This window comes from Haliaeetus albicilla, chromosome 5 (genome assembly GCF_947461875.1).
Source record: "Haliaeetus albicilla chromosome 5, bHalAlb1.1, whole genome shotgun sequence".
Taxonomy (NCBI): Eukaryota; Metazoa; Chordata; class Aves; order Accipitriformes; family Accipitridae; genus Haliaeetus; species Haliaeetus albicilla.
In genome coordinates this window covers 29,946,689-29,970,008 of record NC_091487.1, presented here as the reverse complement: position 1 = coordinate 29,970,008, position 23,320 = coordinate 29,946,689, and the positions used below count along the sequence as shown (strand labels likewise).

Here is a 23,320-nt window from a genome sequence, read left to right as displayed (position 1 = left end):
AAACGTTGTATTTACTGTAGTAGTTGTTTCCCTTCTCTCAGTTTTTTGGTAGTGAAGTGCTATGCTGTGAGTATCCTGTCAATCAATTGCACTGGACAATGGCGAGGGCCAAAGTTACCCATGGACGCTGGAATCATTAATAACCGAGAAGCTGCCAGTGCAAGTGGGCTCTGGATTTTGCCAAATGCTTTTATTCTCCGTTGATTTCTCATGGTTTATTTCACTCTTTCCGTATTTTTATTACACTAGGAAGAATAATAAGAGATTTAACTCCCCCACGGCAGTGCAGAGCACCCAGCACCAATCCTGAGTGACATTTCTTAAGCTATTTCAGGGTATAATGACCAAAGGTGCATCTTTTGTCTGTTCACTGCTCTCTTCCATATGACACGCTTTTCTTGTGGCTAACAGGAAGAATAAAAGATGGGCTTTTTGAACTGGAATTTTTCTATAAACTGTAGATAGAAGAAATTAAGTTTAAAACACTGTAACTTTTATACGAAAAGCAAACTTTCTACTATATCAGTTGGTTGGGGTTTTTTTCCCCTAAATTTGGGGTAGGTGGATGTTAATGGAGGCTTCATGTATTTTATATTTCTGAAATCTACTCCTGTCTTTTCAAATGCATTTAAACATATCTTCTAACTCAAATGAATGTGAGGCTGGGAGAGAAGAGTCACTAGATTTATGTCAAAGTGGCAGTGCTTTAGCTTCTCTCACAATCCTCCCCCTTCTGTGTGTGTAGGGGGAAGAGGGGGGACAGCATAATAGGGTACTGTAGGTCCAGGTTCCGGTACATTGACAGAGGCCTGTGATAAGAACAGAGTTGTTCCTGCTTTCCAGACTTCCCTGAAGTATGATGGATACCTAATAGCATCAAAGAACAACATTTAAATATTTTGAGAGGAATACTTTGTGGCTCATGAAGGTTAAAGAATTACAGTAACATAATGCACTTGTTTATCTTTACAAAACACGTGGTGCATTGAATCCTAGCTCTGAGCAATCCTCCTGTCTTGAGGTGAAGGAAAATGTTAACTTAATTTACAAGCTAGCAGAGTCCTGGGCCTCTCCAGATTAGGGGCTTTTAATCAAATGAAATTGTAGCTAATAATTGAAACTAGTTTTCTGATGCTAACTGTGAAATTCAGCTGAAATCACCAAACTCATTTCCACAAGGTTTTAAGGGCTGGTTGAAATTAGAGTGTAGCAGGCAAGGGCTTTCGTTTGTTCCACCAATTTATGTATGCTCTTTTCTTTTTCTCTTGCACAAATTGTTGGGCATGGTGATCTCAGTTCTGAGACCACCAAACTCACTTCTGCTAAGATTTAAAGTTTGGCTGAAATCAGAGCATATAGGGATAAGACTTCCATTTGTTCCACTAATTTATGTATCCTCTTCCCTTTTTCTTGTGCAAATTGTTGGGCATGGTGATTTCATTTCTGAGACTTAATTTTACCTAGCAGAAAAATGCATTATGTACTGTGTAAGTAATTGGTGTCTACAGAGTAATTTCATAAGGTACTTGATGCATAATAGCATGTACTGAGCTATTCATAACAGAAAAAAGTTATTTTTGACAGTTTAGCCCCCATGGTTAAGCTCATATTCCAAACGATAGCCCTTCTTCTTTGTGTCATTATCTTTTTCCTTTATATTTGCAAATGAAAACAACATTGCATGTATTTAAATTAAAAATAAATAGAAGAAATTGTAAGGAAAATAATAAATTGTAGTGTGCATTTTAGTATGTGCAGAAGCTGTGCTTGTTCTTTGAACAAAAAAGCAAAACCCTGGTCACAATTCATTAATATAAAGAATCCCTACTATACTCAAGCAAATCTTGAAAATATTGTGTGTTAGCAAAACCTCATTAAACTGTCATATACACACTTCGATAAACTTTACAAAATATAGTATTTTAAGAATGCCCCATTAAACTGTCATGTACTTTTTCTGCATTTCCTTTGCTATTATTGCTTGATTACCGAGATATTTGTATGCTAATTGAAGCTTTTTTTTCTTCTTCTAATCGGCCTTCTTCCTTCAGTCATTTAGGGCAGAATCTGAGATGTGCAAGAGAAGCAAAGATTTATCTTTGTTTCTCTGAGGAAACTGTTCTTATCTGTGAGCTTCCAGAAGAGAATTTGCACTGCCTCTAAACAACATATTCATCAGACCTACTATTTCCAGAGATGCATGAATTTTACCCATAGGAAGTATTTTTTTCCCCCATTAGATGCACAAATCTGTGACTTCATCCTATTTGCACCTTTGTACCAGGATCAGATGCAGTGGCAGTGGAATGCCCCATGCCCTGTTGTTCCCTCCCATTTTATGTTTGCACTCACAGCTTCTTATGAAATGAAATTTTTGGCAGCATTTTTATGAGGGGTATTCTAACATATTAAGCTGTTCTTCAGACTAGCACCTTGGGACAGTGTTTTATCCTGTTCCTGATTGCATCCTAAAATTGCGTTTGACTTTAGAAGGTTAATTCTTTGCCTCTTCTTCCCTTTGCAATGACATTATTATGTTGCTGGTGCTCTGAAGTTTTTGGTGGCAAAAAATGAGTGTGGGAAAAGACAAGAGTGGTAAAAGAGAAGATAATTTGTTCCTGCTCTTCTGATGTTTCAGCTGGAAGCTTGGCTACCTCTACACAGAGTATAGTTTCTTTTGCAGGCCATTCTGGGCAGGAGCATACCTGATCACTTTTCCCTGACAGGAGAGGAATGAAACAGAACTGAATTGGAGCTGGTGTTGCTGCTTTGACTTTTTGTTCCTTGACCTGGAACAAAAATATTTTGAAGAAAGCAGCATTGCTCTATCCACAAATGAAAAGAAAGTGGAGCCCCATGTAAAGGAACACACTACCTATTGCTCCACCAGCCCTGTCTTTGATTGCAGAACTAAGCCACTTCTCTACCTCTACTGCTTTTCAAGCTGTGGCTCTTGCCAAAGCTAGAGAATGAAACTGGTGCCTCAGAGTTTTAGAAGTGAGGCAAGATTTGGGGGACAGCTATCCCAAAGGGGCAGACATTAATAGATTTATGATCTGAACACGTATTTCCCCCTCACCTTCCTGAAATGCAGCTGTGGTGATAATCTTCCGTGCCTTGTTCCCCTGCCCCTCTCAGCAGAGTACAGTGTGAAAGATCAGAACTGGGAAGAATGGACCATAAAAGTGGCTTGGATTTGTGGGGCATGCAGCTGTATGCACACATCATTCCCAAAGGGTTCGTACTTCCTTTGCACATGAATACTAGCAGACTAAACCAGAGCTAGAGAACAGTCAAGTCAGCAGGAAAAAAAAAAAGAAAGAACCCCCCCCCCCAAAAAAAAACCCAAACCAAACCCCCCAACCCTAAAACCAAAACCCAAACAAACCTGACCACACACTTTTGCCTAAGTGTGCATGTAACTGTAAAACCACGCTTAAGATATTAGTGCCTGCATAAACTAGAACATCTCTATGCCAATAGGTTTATGTCTCCCCAGACTGCTTGAAAGCGAACAATAGAAAGATAGTCTTGTTGCACACAAGTTTTGCACACTTGTTGCACACAAGTAATGGAGGAAATACCCAGCTGTTGTCACAAACTGCTGCTGTTGGTTATCATGACTTAATGACTGAGTTCTCTTTTCCAGTTACCACTGCAGAATCCTAATGCCCAGGTCATCACTCCCAGCTGTTGTGGCAGCTTAAGGAGTGGTTGGAAAGGAATCCTGGAAAGAAATCAGCAGATGATAAAGAGCTTCTTAGATAGCCATTTTCTAACTTTTTTGTGCCAAACCTTCTTTCAAAGTTTATAAAGCCAGAAATTCCTCATCATGTAACTCCAGCCTCTGTCACTACTGAAGTTAAACATGCCTGTTCTACTAGAGAATCAGCATGGCTTTTTACTGAGACCTTTACTCAAAAGAATTTTCTTTTCACTCTGCTGGTTGTTACCACCTTCCCAGTTTACGTAAACAGGAATGCAGCCACCTTGCTCCTCTTACGAGGGCCCTGAAAACAATAAGGTGACAAGAAAACCCGAAGACTGATTATCATTCTAAGAGTCTCCACTTGTTTTTGAAAAAACTTCTTGTCAACAATGGCTCCTGTCAGGCTACACACTTCATGAGCTTTCTCCTGGGAAAAGTGGAAGGAATCGAGATTCAAATCTCTTTCAAGCAAGGAAAGCAAGCTCTGAAATCAGAGACTCAACTGGATCAATTCTGAACTTTTGCAGTCAGATATGGAAAATTCAAATCCCATAGAAAGGAATAAAAATCACGTGGTGCACTGAAATAGTTCATGAAGTAAGGGAAAGTAAGTCTGTGCATGTGTTGGATGGAATAAGTGAGGTAAACATTCCAATTGCATCAAACATCTTTGGGTATGTCAGCCATTGTTCCTGGGGTAGCAGAGGGGAAGAATTTCAGTACAAAAGCATACAGAGCATCAGTAACTTTGAGTCTGTCCTGGTTTCAGCTGGGATGTAGTTAGCTGTCTTCCTAGTAGCTGGTACAGTGCTATGTTTTGAGTTCAGTATGTGAAGAATGTTGATAACACTGATGTTTTCAGTTGTTGCTCAGTAGTGTTTAGACTCGAGTCAAGGATTTTTCAGCTTCTCATGCCCAGCCAGGGCACCTGACCCAAACTGGCCAACAGTGTATTCCATACCATGTGACGTCCCATCTAGTTTAGGAACTGGGAAGGGGGGGGGCAGGGATTTGCCGCTCGGGGACTGGCTGGGTGTCGGTCGGCGGGTGGTGAGCAATTGCCCTGCGCATCATTTGTACATTCCAATCCTTTATTACTACCGTTGTCACTTTATTAGTGTTATCATTATCATTATTAGTTTCTTCTTTTCTGTTCTATTAAATCGTTCTTATCTCAACCCAGGAGTTTTCCTTCTTTTCCTGATTTTCTCCCCCCTCCCACTGGATGGGAGGGGAGTGAGTGAGCGGCTGCATGGTGCTTAGTTGCTGGCTGGGGTTAAACCACGACAGTGTCATTGAGACTGCAGACTTTTTCAAGAACTGCTACTTTATTAACATGGAAAGGAGTTTCAAGAATAACTTCTGGTTTCAGCTACGCTGTATGGCCATGTATGAAATGAAGATCAATATAGCTCAACCTATTGCTACAGTGAAGGGACTAGAGGTGAGCAGAGCAAGACTCTGGCTGTGGATTCCAAATAAGCTTGTAAAAAAGGCTTGTCTTCAGAAGAATATAATTTACCATCTTCAGACAATTTTTTAGATTTTTGTAGGTGAATGGGACCCTTTTCCTTTTGCTGACTTTGATCACAAGCATTCTTTAATACTCCTGTGGTGTGTCTCTTGGGATTATGGTAGCAATAGTGGCTTTGGGGTACAAGGAAATGCACTTATCTCTTTCTAGCTAGTCTTTTTGATCAGGGTTCTATAGAAATGGAAAGTCTAAATGAATACAGAACAGTAGAGTTTCTTGGATTCACATAGAGCCATATAGTGCTAAAATAATAATAATAGAGGAGTTATGTATGATATCACCTTGAAGAAGGTCTTGTCTAAGGTGATTGTTAGCATTGTTTGGGAAGACCATGAGGATAACAGATAGTGTCAGAGAAAAAAAACAAACACAATTCTTCTTTGGGGGCCTGTTTTGAGGAAGTCTTATTCCATACATCCATTTATGATCAAGATGTCATGCAATAGCTACCCAGTAATTTTAGCTTGTCTTTACATACAGCACCCAGTCTCATTCTACTCCACATGTAACAAATGAAGTAAATCGGGCTCTTCTTTCATTGTGTGTCTCAGCTCTTTTTCATTCTGAAGATTTCTTCCTCTCCTCAGATTAATGTTTAGATGGCAGACAGAAGGGTTATGGCTGTGATTCACTATTATCTCTGGTCTTATCGCTAGGAGACCTGTGTTGGCTATGACAGGCAAATGTGTGAGAGTTCTTTCACAGTAAGTGGCAAGAATAGGATTGCTCCCCCTCAGGAAGTTCTCCTGTATCAATCAAAGTGAGCTTCCTATCTCAGTACACTCAGGGTGACAAAAAACAACCACAAGGATTCACAGGGCTTAAGTCTGCTTCATGTAATGGCTACAGTGCTCACAAGTATCTCATTCATTTGAAATAAATTTGGGCAGGGGAAAAAGGAGCATAAGAGCTTTCTCCAAAAAATCCTCCTTACTGGTATGTAAGCTTTAGTATTTACCAGGCCATAATTCTCATGTCATAAACTTCTGGCCATAAAATGACCTTTGGTTTTTTTTTTTTTTTTTAAGTCTTTTGTCATATTCACATGCATACTCCCAATTTATCCAGTTCTGATTGCTTCTTCCACCAAAAGGAAGCCTCCGTGTCTCTAGCATTGAAACTCTTGTTACCTCTTTCCTTGCTTGTTGTATTATCTTTTTTTATTCCCAACTTATATGCAGATAAAGTCAGTCAATTTCTAATGTGGCTGGCTGGATTCTCTAATGCAGCCCAGGATACCATTTGTCACCTTTGCTGCAAGGGCATATTGCTGGCTCATGTACAACTTGGTGTCCACTAGGACCCCCAGATCCTTTTCTGCCAAGCAGCTTTCCAGCTGGGTGACTCCCCATATAATATTGGTGCAGAACTTTGCACTTCTCCTTGTTGAACTTAATGAGGTTCCTGTCAGCCTATTTCTCCAGCCAGTCAAGGTCCCTCTGGATGGCAGCATGACCCTCTGGCATATCAGCCACTCCTCCCAGTTGTGGGGAAGTGTCATCAGTCTGTGTCGTCAGCACACTTGCTGAGGGTACACTCTGCCCCATCATCCAGATCATTAATGAAGATGTTAAACGTCTTATATTCCTTGCCTCTTGTATTGGCCACATATCCTTTCCCTTTGAGTCCCTTTCTTTCTAATCTAATTTTTCAGTTGAATCAAATTCAAGCTTTTCATCTCTATCTTTAAGGATCATTTCAGTTTTTCATCCCTGTACCTATCTGCTCTCATTGCAGTGCTGCCTTCCCTCCTGCCACCAGACCAAGCTGAGAATGCTTCCTTGTCTCCTCATGCAAACACCTCTTGCATGAGGAATTCAGTTCAACAAGTAAGTGCCAAAAAGAGCTGGCACACAGCTGGGATACAGTGATTTACTGACATCTCGGAAAATTGTTGCTGTCGTGGGTAATAGAGTGGTGGTGTTTATAACAGTCAAACATGCCTGATAGGGTTTCCATAATAACTGGAAAGAACGTGATTAACCTTACCAGAGAAATTATGCAGTAGTGAGCAAAGTTTCCTGTCTCTGAGCTGGCTCATGCTAGAGGGGACCACCACAGACAGCATTCTTCTTAAAGCAATCTGAAAAACTCACCTCTTAAAACTTATCCTCAGGATTCTTTTTTGGTACTAACAAACGTTAAGTATGTTTATCCATAAAACATTGTGGCTATTTAGGTCTTCCAAGAATTGCATGAGTTAATGTGTGTAACTATCTGATATCAATCCTTTTGTCATATTTCTCTTCTGTTCCTCGTGCTTTGCACCCATGGCCAGCTATGCTGCAGATGTAGGCATTCATGCTTCAGTACCATTATCCCACAGTTGTGTGTGCACAATGGTAGAAACGATCGTGACAGCAGCTTGTACTTCAGCAGGAACATTGACATAATAAAGTTCCCTGCTTCGGGGCAGGAGAGAGTGTCAGAAGTAACACTGCTTCTGTTGAGGTAGCATTAATGCCATTTAGTTGAACATAAGTACCAGGGCTTTCTGTGGGGTGGAGTTTTGTTGTTGGGGTTTTTTTTTTGGTCTTGGGGGTGGGGGTAGGACTTCAAACCACCTGCAGCATTGGTTCTTTGGGGGAGAATTGCCAAAGTACAGAGTGAAGGCAGGCATGAAAATAAACCTATCAGTGCTGCTAAATTCTGATGGCTCCCACTGTAATGAATTTAGCAGGGAACTGAGCCTTCCTTTGACTTGTATCTTTTTGATTTGGGATTCTGCTTTCTAAAGGATGCCACTTCACACACACTGTTTATTTCTGCATGTCAAAGAAATTATGATTAAAATTCTGAATGCTCACAAATACAGGAATTTTCACCACATAAATGTAAACATTCAACTGTATTGGGGAGGAGTGAGCATACAGGACGTCATCTGTTTGGTGGGTATTTTATACAGAAACTCTTTGCCTTCAGAGAAAACTTCAAAGGCAGCCAGGGACAAACTGTGACTGGGCAAAGGGAAGTTTTTTTCCATAGCAATACCATAAAAGCAGGGAGAAAGTGGGGATAAGATAGGTTTGGGATTTCTTATTTGTAAATGAAGGGTATTCATGACTTTTATGTAATAGTCTCATGGCAGTGTGAGTTGGGCAGCCCTAGGTGGTAGGGCAAAGTAGCAGCCAGTACAGAAGGATGCAGGACTTGCCAGAACACTGACAGTGGCATGTTTGTGTTGTGGCAGTTCAAGTGTAGCACACAAAACAACACCGGTGTTATAAAAGCTGGCTATGAGAGAATATATTTGCTTTTTTGTGATAAACTAAGGATATCTTCAAGTTTCAGAAAACAGTGAAAATGAGGGGCGTGTAGATGAGGGCATATAGCCACTGAGGGCAGCAAGGAGTAGAAATGCTAAAGAAGGAACTGGTAGCAAAGTAATGGTATGTAGAAAATGTGAGAGAGAAATTGTATTTGAACAGAACTCAGTGTTGAATACGAGATCCAGTCTGAATTGTTTTAAGGTTATGAAATGCTTCAAGGATAAGAGACATTTTCTGGAAATACCCTTTCCTTAGTAAACAGTCTTTGTTTACAACAAGACAAGTTTTTGTCAGCTGTTGTTACACCAATTAAGACAGTGACTTTTAAACCAAAACCAGATCGTTCCAACAAAGAATATCAAGAACGAATAGTAAAAAGCAGTTGTTCTTTTCTCATCAGGAAAAGGAAGCCTCAGTGTAGAGAAATACCTCTTTGTCCCATTGCCTTATGTTTAGATTACACTGTGTTATAAAGTGCTCAAAAAGAAAGTTTCAAGACTGAACTCTGATAAGAAATAGGAGTCTTTTGGGAGCCTGCAGTAACTTGTTCCCTCTCTGAGCTGGTCAGAGCAGTGGCCACAATTAAGACCTGCAGGTCCCACCCTGCCGACCAGACACTTCCATGTTCTTGATCTAGCCAGTTGCTTGGAAGGCTATCAGATGTTAAACATCACAATACTTAGATTCTTTGCTAAACAGCACATCTTTTGGACCTCTTACAGTAAGTCCTGTGCCATCCTGCAGGCAGTTCCTCTGAAGGATGTATTTAATTTTGTGTCTGTTTGAAAAGCGATTTCATTTTGGTTCTAGAATGCCATCAAAGCAAAGTGCTTCCAGGTGGCAGCCAAACATGGCTCAACTCTGAGTGCAGTGAGTGCACTTAAGCTCTCACGAGACTTGGAACTTTCTCATCTGCCCAGTCACGTTTCAGTGTGCATACTTCCAATTTTACCACAATGGAATATTTTCCAGCTGGTGTTCAAAAACATTTGCTTCACCTTTTATAGACTGCATTTGCTCTGTCAAACAACTGTGTTTGATTTTTCTGTTGTCACTTATGTTGGGATAGATGTTCAGCAAATGGATGGAGAAAAGAATGCACCATATTGCAAAAAATCTTTTTTTCATCCATTTTTTCTTGTCTCTGTCTTTTTAACAGAGATGTCTAGCAGCAAAAAATGCTTTCTGTGATGTAAGTAATGTGTTACATGGTTTCTTTGTGGGTTTTGGGGGGCTTGTTTGGTTTTGTTGTTTGTTGTTTTTTTTTCTTAAAAAAACACCTTTTATTTTACGTTTGCTATCTTTTCCATTTTGGGGCAGGATGCATTGGTTTGGATGCTAACTTGACTGCTTTTGATCTGAACATGCTCACAAATTTTTCAGTAAACTGGAAGCTTGGAAACATAAACTTGAAATCAGTAAATGTTCTACTTGTTAACCTTGCAAATCATTGTGTGTGTGAAGAATATAGAAAATTAATAATGGAATGTATTTTGTGAAACCTGTTCCTTTTAAATGCAAGTGGATTTATAATCACAGTGTCTATATTCGACTATGCAAAACAGTGGAGATATTTGTATGTTTTGTAGTCAAAGTTCTTTTCCCTCAGGAAGAAACAAACACGCAAACAACAGAAACCACCTCTGTAAATATTTCAAGCAGATCTAGCAGGATAAAGTACTCCTGCTACTGTTCTATTCCTAGTACTGAAAATTGAATGGGTGTACTAATTTGAGATTATTTTTGCAAGTCATAGTTAAGACATTTTGCTAAGATGCTGTGGATAAATTTTACTTACCAGGGCCTGTATTGCATGACTCTACATGTATTGGACAGCACTTAAAAACAATGAGGCAACTTTCCTCACTAAATTCAGAACACTAAACAATATTATGTTTCAGATTTCTATCAAGGAAAACGGTGAGCTCACAAAAGAATTTCTCCACATAATACATAAAGTCTGAATGACTTGCCAAATCATAGATCTGACTATAACCTCTTTTTAGTCTGAAAAAATTCTCTTTCCTTGAATAACTGAAAGACTTTTGTAAAATGAAAAGATTGTCTCGGGTAAGCTATTATAAAAATGAGAAGTGACCGTATTGTCTCCTAGCTGTGTTACATTTGTGCTGATTTCAAGTCCAAGTCATCAAGGAGTTCAGAAGAGAGTGACATATTTAATTTCATTTTGACTTCAACAACAATTACAAAGGCAATCTTTTGGTTCTTTTCCAAAACTATACTACAATACAGCAAAACAGGGCTGTTGCTTTTACAGTTTGGGGAATGCTAGATAGTAACTAGGTACATTACCAGACTTGGCGAGAGCTAATTTTAATTAGCTTTCAGTTATTAGACAAGTTGTAAGTTGCTACCATTGACAAAATGCCAATAATGTAGTCATATATCAGGCATCCTTTGCTTAGAGGAATGTCGATCAGAACCCACTCTGGAAATTACAAAGTGGATGGGAGAAGTTGCTTTTGGATATAATTTGATAAAATTATAACATAGTAATAAGTATTGATTACCTAATCTAATTTTTATTCATTAAAACCTTTAAAAAGTATTTTATGAAAGGGTCAGATTGCTCTTTTGTGTAGAAATCCTTGATCCAGGTAAGAACCTTCCTAAAGCATCCTTCAGAGACTTTTTGCAGTTTGTTTGCACCAGGAACCATTCAGATCATTCCACACCCATTTTTCACCTTATCCACCCAAGCCTCGCTTCTTGTTGACAGAGATTTGTAGCATTCATTCTGCTGCTTAGATGACTGATATGTTCTCAAATTCCCTGGCAGCAAACCCAGGCCAGATTGGCAGTGTGTTACTGGCTATACAGCATTACTGGCTCAATCGGCATTTCTTATTTCACCAAGCTATTTAGGTAAAGAGGAAAATCTGTGTGTACTGAGTGGATCTGCAGGAAATGGCCAAGGATGTGACCATTAACAGAGATAGGCTTAATTGGTTAAATGGTTTGCCAGCCATTTGTCTTCACGGAAGTTTAGTCACCTTAACTTCAGGCAAATAGAAATATTAGAAGGGAAATATATCTAGTATTTTCCCTGTTTTGCAATGATGTGGTGCTTTTTCTTTCTTTTCTTTCTTTTTTTTTTTTTTTTTTTTTTTTTTTGACCGCATCCTTTGGTTCACAAGTTAGGAAACTTTCTCTTTCAGTGGACTTTGGCTACAAAACCAGTTAAGCCTCTAATTTAGTAAATCTTAACCCATTTTCTAATTGGTTTAATAATGCATTGACTAGAGAAGAACAGCTGCATGATTATGGTTAAACAGGCAAAAAAATATTTAAAATCAGGAATTTAATTGCATTTTGTTTGATATTTGATACCATGACTTTTAGAGGTCCAGTCATTTTAAAAGGCCACCATTTTGCTTCTTGTTCAGCAAACCCTTCCTACAGAACAAAGTGTTTTGTGCTGCCACTCCCAGATGGGGCTCCTGCCACAGCAGGCTCCAACATGGTTGCAGAAAAGCAAAACTGGCCCTAATCATCATCTTCAAATGCTATGTCTGCATTCAATAACTTCTCCCACGTTTTGTTCACTTATGTTTTGAAATTATGAAAGTTTTAAACCAGCATGTCAGTTACTTAAGTTCTTTTTGGAGGGTTATGTGGGGTTAGATTTCTTTTTTGTGTGTGCGAGACAACTATTTATTCTACATCTTTAGTTACTTAAAACATTTAATCTATTTTCCCTTTGTTAGTGTTTATTTAAATAACCCACAGTCAGTATGCTTCAGATACTTTGCACTTGCTTGATGTCTTGTAACTAACAAACTACTTTACACATTACCTGCAAATCGAGCATTCTTACCTCTGTGAAAGAGTGAAATTCATCCTGCATTCTGACGGGTTTCCAAAGGCCTGCATATCTTTCAAATCCTGCCTAAGCCTTCGAACTGTAAGTATGTTTTTAGTAAAGCACAGGCACAAACTGTGTACTACGCCTCTGAACAGGATGACTTTAACCTAGGCATATATGGGCTTGATGCTATCCTTATTGAAGCCAGAGGCTGAAATTTTTATTAGCTTCTGTAGTTCAGATTCAATCCCTAAATGACTCTTTCCGGACACGCAGAATAATTAGAAGTGTTTCTGAGCTCAACTTACAGGGCACTGTTGATGTTGGTGCCATGTGCATGACTTCAGTGCAGTTCACTGAGCTTGCAATTAAGCTAGGCTTTAAACTGATGTATCAGAGGTACCTGTGTAACAGTGAAGTCAGGGAAACTCAGTGCTGGCCAGAGGAATGAGGTAAATCGGTTAATGAGGATTAAGACAAGCTCTTTCTATTTTGTTCTATTTGCTGCTGTGAGCAAAATAAATATTTCAACCAATTAATTCTTGTAGCTAATCAGACCAGTCTGTCAGAAGTGGCTGGGTGGAAAGTAAGTTTTCAAGGAGACATGATTCCTTCCTAACTGAGTCTAGTTTGGCTTTGGTGCTGATTATTCACACTGATATGACAGCTAAGTAACTAGTCACAGTAAAGACCAAAATAGAGATCCTAGTGTTAAACCTCTGCGGCTATAACTAAAGCTTAACTTCCAGGTGAATGGCATGTATGTTTTTATCCAGGTAGGGAGTATTGAAGGTGTGGTACCCTTTCTGGGATTCATTAATGGGAGTCATAAGGGTCAGGCAGAGCATGGTCACCGAATGCCACGCTGTTCTTAAAAGCTTCAAGTGAGATGCGTGTTAGATAGGAAGTAAACTACATAGTTTCTCTGAAAAGTTTGAGTTTTTTCAAGCCCTTGATTTGTTATCTTTCTCACTATGTTTTCCAGTAGCAGGTCATGGGGCATAATTGGCTATTGCTTCCCTTGTGAGCTTCACAGGCAGTTGTGCTGACAGCTCTTGAGTTGCCTCTGGGTCTGTCATATAGTAAAGCTGCTGATGGGCTTTCTGTGTTGCTTACCAAGCTACTGTGGATTTAACCATGCCTCCTCCTGAGCTCTGATGTATGACTGAATTCCCTTACTTAAGTGAAGCACACCAAGATCTTGCAACTTCTATACTTCCATCACATCAGTGGATACAAGAGCAAAGATATTGCTATACTTAGTACCATCGCTTTACTTCCAGTATTTTGTAACAGTAGCAATTTAACAGAAATAAGCGGTCAGAATTAGTGAGCAGGTAAATGGGAACTTTAACTCTTAAATTTTTTACATTATTAGTAAGAATAGTAAAACACTAGAGCTGAAGATGTCTTAAAAGCAAGATAGTAAAAAATTGATTACGTGGGAAGAAGAGGAAAAAAAAGAAAAGAAATACTGCTACTGAATTTAATTATGCAGAAAGAGCATTGAGTTAAATGGAAGGAAGAAAAGAGTTAAGTGGCTTGCAAATGCAACTGGTTTTCTGGCACTAGAAAATTCTTAAGAGAATTTTGTGAATTGCAAGAGTATATTAGTCTTGAAAAATCAGAGCTTTGAAATAGCTATTAATATGTTTACTGTCCTGTGATTGTAAAATTTTTATTTATTTTTTTAAAACTAGTTTCCAGCTGTATCAAATCTGCAACAAAGCCATTGAATCACCAGGTCTAGTCTCTGACTATTTTTTTAAGGAGAAGGTACATTTAAATGCTGTGACAAATCAATACAAAAATGTATCTAAAATTACAAGTACAAGTAGAATGTTTTTCTTGACTGGTTTGCTTATATTGAAACTATATTATTTTATGTGAAGTATGTGTAATAGAGCATTAGATTTGAAAACTCTGTGTTGAATATTATTTCTGACAGCCTTTTTTAGGGTCACTAAAATTCCAATAATTCAGTACAGAATTGAAGTCGATTCCAGAGAAAAATTTAATATAGTCTGCTTGCCTGCCAGCTTCAACATAGTTCCTGAGTATTGAAATGGTTTGACACATTGAAATATAAAGTGCATTTGTCATATGTATTGGTGGAGTATTTTATGTGATCATATCTAACAAAACTCAAGTGAGAGTAAAACTTAATGTTAGTATTGTATTTTTACCCCCTTTTTCTAAAAATACCCCCCCCCCCCCAACATTAAGGAATATAGACTAGTAATAAAAATACAGTCTTATCTGGTGATGTCATATTGACCCTCAACTAATTTCTGTTGTATACTGTTTGTTTTAGTAGTTTTATATAATACAGAAGTTGTTATGTTGCAGTGATATGCAAGTGTTCTATAAATGTTCATTTATAAAACTCCTGTATCCTCTTTGTCTGTCTTTGCACAAGCAGTTCTGCATTTTACATGCAAATACTTTATGAATAACCTGAAGAGAGATTAACTTGTGGTGACTACGGCAACATAAGTTCATGAAAATTAGTATCTTTTTTTTCTCTTTGTTAAAACATTAGATTTACTGATTATCAGCTCAAACAAGAGCAAAGAGAATAAAAGGCAATGGGAACGTATGCTATCCTAACACTTACTGAAACATCTTCATGTTAGCACAAGGTTTGGTTTAACTTCTGCGGACTTTGGGTCAAAGCTCATGGTTCACATGGAGCTGAAGCAAGGCAGTCAGGCTAAGGTAGGGGTGTAAATTAACAACTCTGAAGCAGATGAGCCCTAATAGTAAGACAGCAGGAAGCCCATGTTAATGGCTTGTCCATGTATTTCATGCATGGAGGCTTTAGAAAGATAACATCGAGGTGGTTTGGAAGTGTAGGTGCCCAGTTTCGTGAAGCTATAGCTGCCTGGCGCTCAACATGGACTTAGCGATTAGATTAGATTTACAGACTACCTGAAAGCATGTATGGTGTGTGTGTTCACACACTATAGTTCATGTCATTATGACGCAAGCTCTGCTGCCTCTTTAAAATGTCACAGGGCTTTCCCAGGGAGGACAGCGTAGCAAAGCTGAGGCTCATGCCAAAGGATAGACTTGATCGTAAAATACAGTTTCTTAAAATTTTTTACTTAATCTTCAGAGGCAAAAATGGCAAGGAAAATACCATAAACATTCTGCACTTTCACACATACTCTGGTCCTTTGATAACCTGGTGGCATTATTTGCACTGCTTGGCTATTGCTTGCTAGGTGATTATATTTCTTCTACTAGCTATTTTAGTGGTCTTCAGTCTTCTAAGTACAATATTCCAACTTAAGCATTCCCAAGCAGTGCTTCTCTATTAGCATTGTAGTCTAGTGAAAATTTTTTGTTTGTTTTTGTTTGTTTCTGGATATGAAGGCAAGTCTTTTTGACCAGTAATCTGTTGTATACAAAGATACTATATGAATGATCTGACCCAAATATTTTTCCTTATAATATAATAAAAGGAATACTTTTTTGTAGAGTTTAAGAAGTACGCGCACTTTAATAGTGCACCTCAGTACAACTGGGCATACACAAAACTTTGCATGAATTTGAGGATTCTGGTTGCTTTCCCACTTTGCGTGAGGGTTTAAGATTAACAAGTTACAAGCAGAAATACATCTGTTCATTATTAAATATCTCTGTTGCAATATAGGAAGCGTATTGAAGAGTGAACTATGTATTTTGGAGGGGCTGGGAACATGACAGGGGAACTTTCAAATAAAACTTGGTGGACCTTTTTGCTGTAGATTTGAAAATAAGTCCAGAAGGCTGAGCTTAATATAACATGTGGCAGGTGGCCTGCATTTGCCTGGAGAATTCCTCTAGGGCAAGGCAGCTCAGCAAACACATAAATCCTTTTTTCTCTGTTATCTAGTAGCACATTTAGTTGCCATGGGAATTTTATTTATGCAGCAGATCCTCTGCAGTTCAGTTTGTGCCTAAAGTTTAACTGTACAGCTGTTACCGTAAATACTACATGGCAATATTTTCAAAACACAGCACCTTTGAACAAAAAGAACATGTCTTCTCTATTATTGATTTTGTTATGTTATCAAAATACCATTTTGATTACACTAGGATAGTGTTTCCCTAAAAGCTCCATAAGTTGATCTAAAGTGTGCACCTCCCGTACAGCTCTTCCTAATAATTATTTATTTACTTAGAAAAACAACATCCAGCATTTTATCTGAAGAGTATATTACAGCAAGTGAAATTTGGTAACTTGCAGGAGAGAACTTCATATGAATACAAAGTGCATCTATAGCTCTCTGCTTACTTTCAGGCTATTGGTTTTCCTTACTTGCTATATGTAAAAAAATATTAACATAGATCTTATTTTAGATTTTTTTTTTGTTTATTTGTACTTCTGCTTTGCTCGGCAGGGACATGTGAAGAGTTTTAAGTTCACTGGCTCTGGTCTGATTATTAGAAACAAATTTGTTTTAATCCTGTTTTGTGCAACAACAAATAAATCACCAAAGTTTTCTTTGTGCAAACCAGCATGGGTTTATGAATGAAAAATAAACTTGTGCTTTTTTAGGAGTGAATGGATTATCCAACACCATCTGTATCCTGACCCATTCTCTGTAGTCTCTAGTTTGCGGAGTATATTAACTAAAGGAATTAAAAATAAATAAAATTATAGTGCTGAAAATTCAGTAGTATCTTCCTATTGATTAGAAAGTTTTCCCTATATATAAATGAAATATTTACTTTTTTAAAACTGTGGACAATTTGTTCTACAGTACTGCTTTACATAAATACAACTGTGATCAAAATACAAAATAAAGGCTTCAAGACAAAATTTTAATGTTAGATTTTAATGTAATTTTTTTTGGCACAAATCATACCAGTTTAACGTCAAACCGTGTTCCTGCAGTAACAGTTATTAAACAAGATTCCTGGTATGAGCACACAACTTCCAGGTATTTCCTCTTTCAGTATAAACTGTCTGAATATTCAGAAAATAAATTCCAGCAAGGTTAATAGAATAAATTAAGTGCTTTAAATGGTAGCAGTTTGGAGATCTTGAGTTTTGCTGTTCAGGTGGTGTTTTGGGTCTCTTCAGCTTGTTTGCTGCTAATCTTGATGCTAGAGAACATAAAAGCTACAGCTTCCTGCACAAATTTCTGTTGAACTTACTGTGTGTTAAGCCAGGCTGAATGGCAAATGTATGTAACGTAACAGAGCACTTCTATTTCCTTTTCACTGGTAGTCATTTAAAAGTAGATGAGAGGGGAAAAATGCATATATTTGCTAGCAGCTGTACTCATTGCCTGTGAGAAAAGGAGTTTATTGTCTGGCTGACTGATGGATGCTATGTGGACAAAGCTTGGTCAGGAAATTTTCCTGGCCAGGATTTGAGACCTGCTCAGTTTTTATTTCCCTGAAGCGCTATTGGTTGCGAGAAAGCTGGTGTGAAGGTCTAGGACAGCAGTCCTAGAGGGCTGGAGCTGCAGCTTTTGGTATCATGGTGTGAGTGTTTTGGTGGACTTAATGGGTTTAAGACAATTTTGTGTGTTTAAGAGCTTACTAAGCTCATATGCAAACACATATAGCCACACCTACTGTAGCAGATACAAATCTTACTTTCTGCTGTGACACATAAGACCATATGGAGTATGGAGATAGGCTTTTCTTGCTTTGATACTGACAGAGAAGTCGTCTGTGGTCTTGCTCATATCTGAGGTCCTCCTCAGAACTATCCATGCAAAAATAATCCCGGAGGTTACTCGGGAGCAACACTTGTAGTGGACTGGAGAATGAAACATAATGAGCATCTAAATTTAAAAGATTCATGTGCTGGAAGTGAGTGTGTTGATCGGTCCTGTTTCTTTGTGGCGTTAGGACTTCTCTAAAATGGGCCTTTTCTCTTTTTGAGATGATGGGGGTTGATGAAATTTTCTGACTTAAGGGAAAGCTTATTTATGTGGCGCATCTTATTCAAAGAAGATTGAAAGATGACTTGATTCATATTGCATAACTAGCTTCATGGGGCAAAAACATGGGCTGCCGCAGTTGCTTTAAAAGAACAGACAACAGTAACAGGAGCCCTTGGTTGGGAGCTGAAACCCGATCAGTTCAACAAAGAAACATGGCACTCTTGGGGAATTAATCTGGGAACATGGTGGGCTCACCATCTGTAGATGTCTTCAAATTTAGATTGGCTAACTTTCTGTAGGATATAGGTTAGCCAGCAAAGTCACTGGTTTCAATAGAGAATTTCAGAAGCTATCAGCTGACACTCAATAATCAGTTATGTAAGAGGCCAAAAGTAGATAACCTAACAAGTTTTTCTGGTCTTAAATTCCATTATCAATGAACTTCTACAGGGATAAACTATATTGTTTTTTCTTGCACACTTGTAGATTCTCCTGAATGTGATCTGAACACAGAAGAGGGGAACCTTCTTCCTTTACATGCCGCAGAGGGAACATACTGAATTCCCAATAATACATCTCTGAGAAGTGAAGTTTTAGCAGTGTTCCCATGAAATTCCCAGACCAAAGCAAGAGGCATGTGTATTGCTTTCTCAACATCAAAAGGGCAATTTTTTTCATTATACATGGAAATTATTATCTGATAATTTTGGAAATTTCTTTAATGGAATTCACACATTTAACTGGACGTTCAGGAATTAGATGTCATTGCTGCTCTCAGTCCAGAAATATTTAGATGTATAAAAATAACACACAGTTATTGCCAGACAATTTAGTGCTTCTTATCTAGAGTTTTTTTAATCATAGAATAGTTTGGGTTGGAAGGGACCTTCAAAGGTCATCTAGTCCAACCCCCCTGCAATGAGCAGGGGCATCTTCAACTAGGTCAGGTTGCTCAGAGCCCCGTCCAACCTGACCTTGAATGTTTCCAGGGATGGCGCATCTGCCACCTCTCTGGGCAACCTGTTCCAGTGTTTCACCACCCTCATTGTAAAAGATTTCTTCCTTATATCTAGCCTGAATCTAACCTCTTTTAGTTTAAAACCATTACCCCTTGTCCTATCGCAACAGGCCCTGCTAAAAACTCTGTCCCTGTCTTTCTTCTAAGCCCCCTTTAAGTACCAAAAGGCCCCAATAAGGTCTCCCTGGAGCCTTCTCTTCTTCAGGCTGAACAATCCCAACTCTCTCAGCCTTTCCTCACAGGAGAGGTGCTCCATCCCTCTGATCATCTTTGTGGCCCTCCTCTGGACTCGCTCCAACAGGCCCATGTCCTTCTTACGCTGGGGGCCCCAGGGCTGGACGCACTACTCCAGGTGGGGTCTCACCAGAGCAGAGGAGAGGGGCAGAATCACCTCCCTCGACCTGCTGGCCACGCCGCTTTTGATGCAGCCCAGGATAACGGTTGGCTTTCTGGGCTGCAAGCGCACATTGTTGGCTCATGACCAGCTTTTCATCCACCGGTACCCCCAAGTCCTCCCCTGCAGGGCTGCTCTCAATCCTGTTGCCCCCCAGCCTGTATTGATACCAGGGATTGCCCCAACCCACGTGCAGGACCTTGCACTTTGTCTTGTTGAACCTCATGAGGTTCACATGGGCCCACTTCTCGAGCTTGTCCAGGTCCCTCTGGATGGCATTGTGTCCCTCAGGCATGTTAACTGCACTGCTCAGCTTGGTGTCATCTGCAAACTTGCTGAGGGTCCACTCGATCCCACTGTCGTCATTGATGATGATATTAAACAGTACTGGTCCCATTGTGGACCCCTGAGGGACATCACTTGCCACCAGTCTCCATCTAGACATTGAGCATTAATGTAAGAATTTAGATTTTACCACCAATTCTCTGTGTCAAAAACTGTAAGTTAGGGCAGCAGCTCAGATTCTCTACTATCACAGGATAGACACAGAAGAAAAATGTTTACTCCTGCATATTTTTCCGAAAGAAGAAAAAAACCTGTAGGCTCCTCATAAATTTGAGAAGCCTCTTGAGAAGTTTTGCATTGTATAACCTGTTTATGTGTTAAAACTCCAGTAAAAGTAGGACACTTATTTTTTTTGAAAAGGTACATTCATTGATGGAAACGCCAATAACAGTTTTAGAACGCACTTATTGTATAAGTAGATGGTTTTTGTTAGTAAAGGCTCAATTATCTCAATAGACATGCAATAAAGAAAAATGATAAAAGACAATTGCTATGCATACTTAATGTAGTGACTTTTCAATATTAAGTAACTTATTCATTTTAAAATATATTAGTAATTTCTAGTATACTCCTGAAAAAGTTAAAAAGTAACTTAAAAACCTTTTTCCATTTTTGTTCCATCTGCATGAAAATGCAGTAGAATTCCATAGGTGCAGATATCTTTGCCAGAAATTGAGCATTAGTAGTGACTAAACACAGTTAATGAGTGCTATTTCTGCCTTTCCTGGGTACTAGTTTCTCTTATAACTTAAAATGTGTCATAAAATAGCAATTTCTCAAATTTTACTTCTCTTTTTTAGTGGTATGTGTTGCTTTTAGAGGAGCTGGTGAAACAAAACATTAAAAATAATTAAAATATCTATAGGAAGACATTCATGCTTCACCTCACTCATGTTTTAACACTTGCTAAGTAGAGTGTAGCTTCATACCTAAAATTGAGGTGTTCTGAAGGATGTTTGCTCTGTGTGGTATGCCATATTTTTTTTCTTTTCAGGTATTTGTAGTTGACTGAACTGCAGATACACTATGTTAGATTAGTCGGAGAGAATATAAGATTAGTGAAATTAGGATCAATTCCCCCAAGGCAATGGAAGCTTTTCACACCATTCTGCTCTAGCAGACCCAAGGTACTCAGCGATAACACTCAGGGGGAACGTTGGCTGGAAATAGTAATTGCTTCTACACATAAACACTAAAAGGAGATAGTAAGAGGAAAAAAATGTGAGGAGATAGTAAGTTTGGATCTTGGACCCTGTAACCCATCCTGTAATAGAACTGAAGAAAATCACACCGGAAAACTTGCACCACTCTTGGCTTTTCTGAGGTCAGCAAGAATCTGTGGTGTTGACTATTATATATGGATAACACTCATTGCTGTCTCCATTACAGGTTTCTGTACTGGTTTAGATCCCAATGTTACTGCTTTTTTAGTGCTAGTAGCTGGCAGAAAACACCAAATTTTGAAGGGTTTTCTCTTGTTACGTGAAAGAGTGGGTTTGATAGTCATGGTGCTCAAAGTAAGAAGAATATAAGGAGAAACCTGCAAGTCAGCAGCATGCATGGGAAGTAGGAAATGGTATACAGGAGGATGGGAGGAAACACCATCAAAACACCTGGTGCCAGTCCTCTCTCTCAAGAGCTATGCGTTCTATTTCTTTCTTTGTGTTTTGGGTTGTTATTTTTTTCCCCCTATTGTTTCTCTCCCTATTAAATCAGCGTGTCAAACTTAATTGCATGTTTTAGAAAAACGTTAGAGCTTGTGTCCATGTTGGGGCAGTGAGGATGGAGGAATGATCAAAGCTTTTTTCCTTGGGGCTCTTGATCACTTCGAAAACTTGTTCTCCAGTCAGAACAAGTGAAAAGACCCCTTGATGCCTCAGCTTGTGTGAAAAATTTGGGGCAGGTCCTTACTAGGCGAGAAACTGTTGGTTGTTGCTGGACCTCTGTCAGTGATGCTTGGGGTTGCTATTTCAGCGCAGCTTCTCTCCATCAACAGCTATTTTTTCTCCTCTTGTGTCTGATTTTTTTCCTTCAGTGAATAATTGCCTTCCCTTCTTGTTCTCCAGAACCTAAAGCCCAGTTTTCACTTTATTTTTTCTCTTCACCAAATCCTTTGAGAAAGCCAAGTAGCATTCTGCCCATTTCCAGAGGGCATTTGTTCCACCAATTTGTTGTCCAGAGGCTGAGAACAATTACTTTTCAGCTTTACTTATCACCACTCTGTTCATAAGAAGGAAGACTAATACTTTGAGAGCTATTATGACCACTTTAAACTGTCTTTGAAATGCTCAAGTATACTTTTTATATTAAAAAAAATCTTGTACTACAATGTCACGCACTGTTTTTTCACATTCAGGGCCTGAAATCTTGAAAACATCTAAGTTGTGTTTAATCAAATTTTATCTTATAGTAAGGTGGAAGAGAAATGCTGAATATGCGCACTAGAAAGATCATATAAATACATGTTTTGCAGTTCAAGCTTGTGATTTACCACTATAATTTCATATTTTTCTTGGCCTTGTATGTCTTATGATCTTCTATCAAATACTGTTTTTCTGAAAGAATCCTACTAATCACTGGCAGTTTCATTCCTTTTGCATAATGGATGTTTTTCATCAATTTTCTTATATCCAGTTGGCAATTTGTTAATTTTTTTTTATTTTGGCTTTTTTTTTCCTTGATTAGTCTTGCATTCTTGAACTTTTCACTTTTGACAGCACACTCGAGGAGTTTCACCTAGAAGCCACTTTGGCTTTGGGGTGTGAATCAAAGACATGAAGCTTGTATATTATTTGAAGACTGAGTACTTTAAGGAATGTATAAGATGCTGCAGGCAGCATGCTGGGACACCAAGGAGGCTACGGTGCATAGTTCCTCCTGATGAAATCCCTGGGAGAAGTCTGTTTACATATGCAACTGACATACATACAAGTTTTCTAGTTCCATATGATATTAATTAATAATAGTTCAGCACATATATTTGATAAATATATACTGTATAATTGTATAAATCATATACTTAACTCTATAATGTTTAGAAATATCAAACACTCTTATTGGTAGCATTCTTGTCTTCTTGCTACCAGATACCATGGTAAATAACGATACATTGGAATGAAAGAGAACAAAAAGATTTCTTCTGTGCAATTTTTATCTGCCCGCTTTCTTCACTTTTAGTTGTACATAAAATGTCTGGAGGCTGTGGACTTGTATTAATGATGTCTAGAGAAACTTACTGAATCATTTTGTTTAGGATTTGTCATTTATTCTGAAAATACAAGTGTTTCAGCCATTTTTAGAAGAGAATTTGTTGGGTTTATATTTTTATTTCTGTGCA

The 23,320-nt window shown here is 38.6% G+C and overlaps 1 protein-coding gene across 6 annotated transcripts in view; it reads left to right on the top strand.

Moving 5' to 3' along the window:
• NPAS3 (neuronal PAS domain protein 3) overlaps window positions 1-23,320 on the top strand; it is a 628,856-nt gene that overhangs the window by 111,210 nt on the left and 494,326 nt on the right. The window lies entirely within an intron of this gene.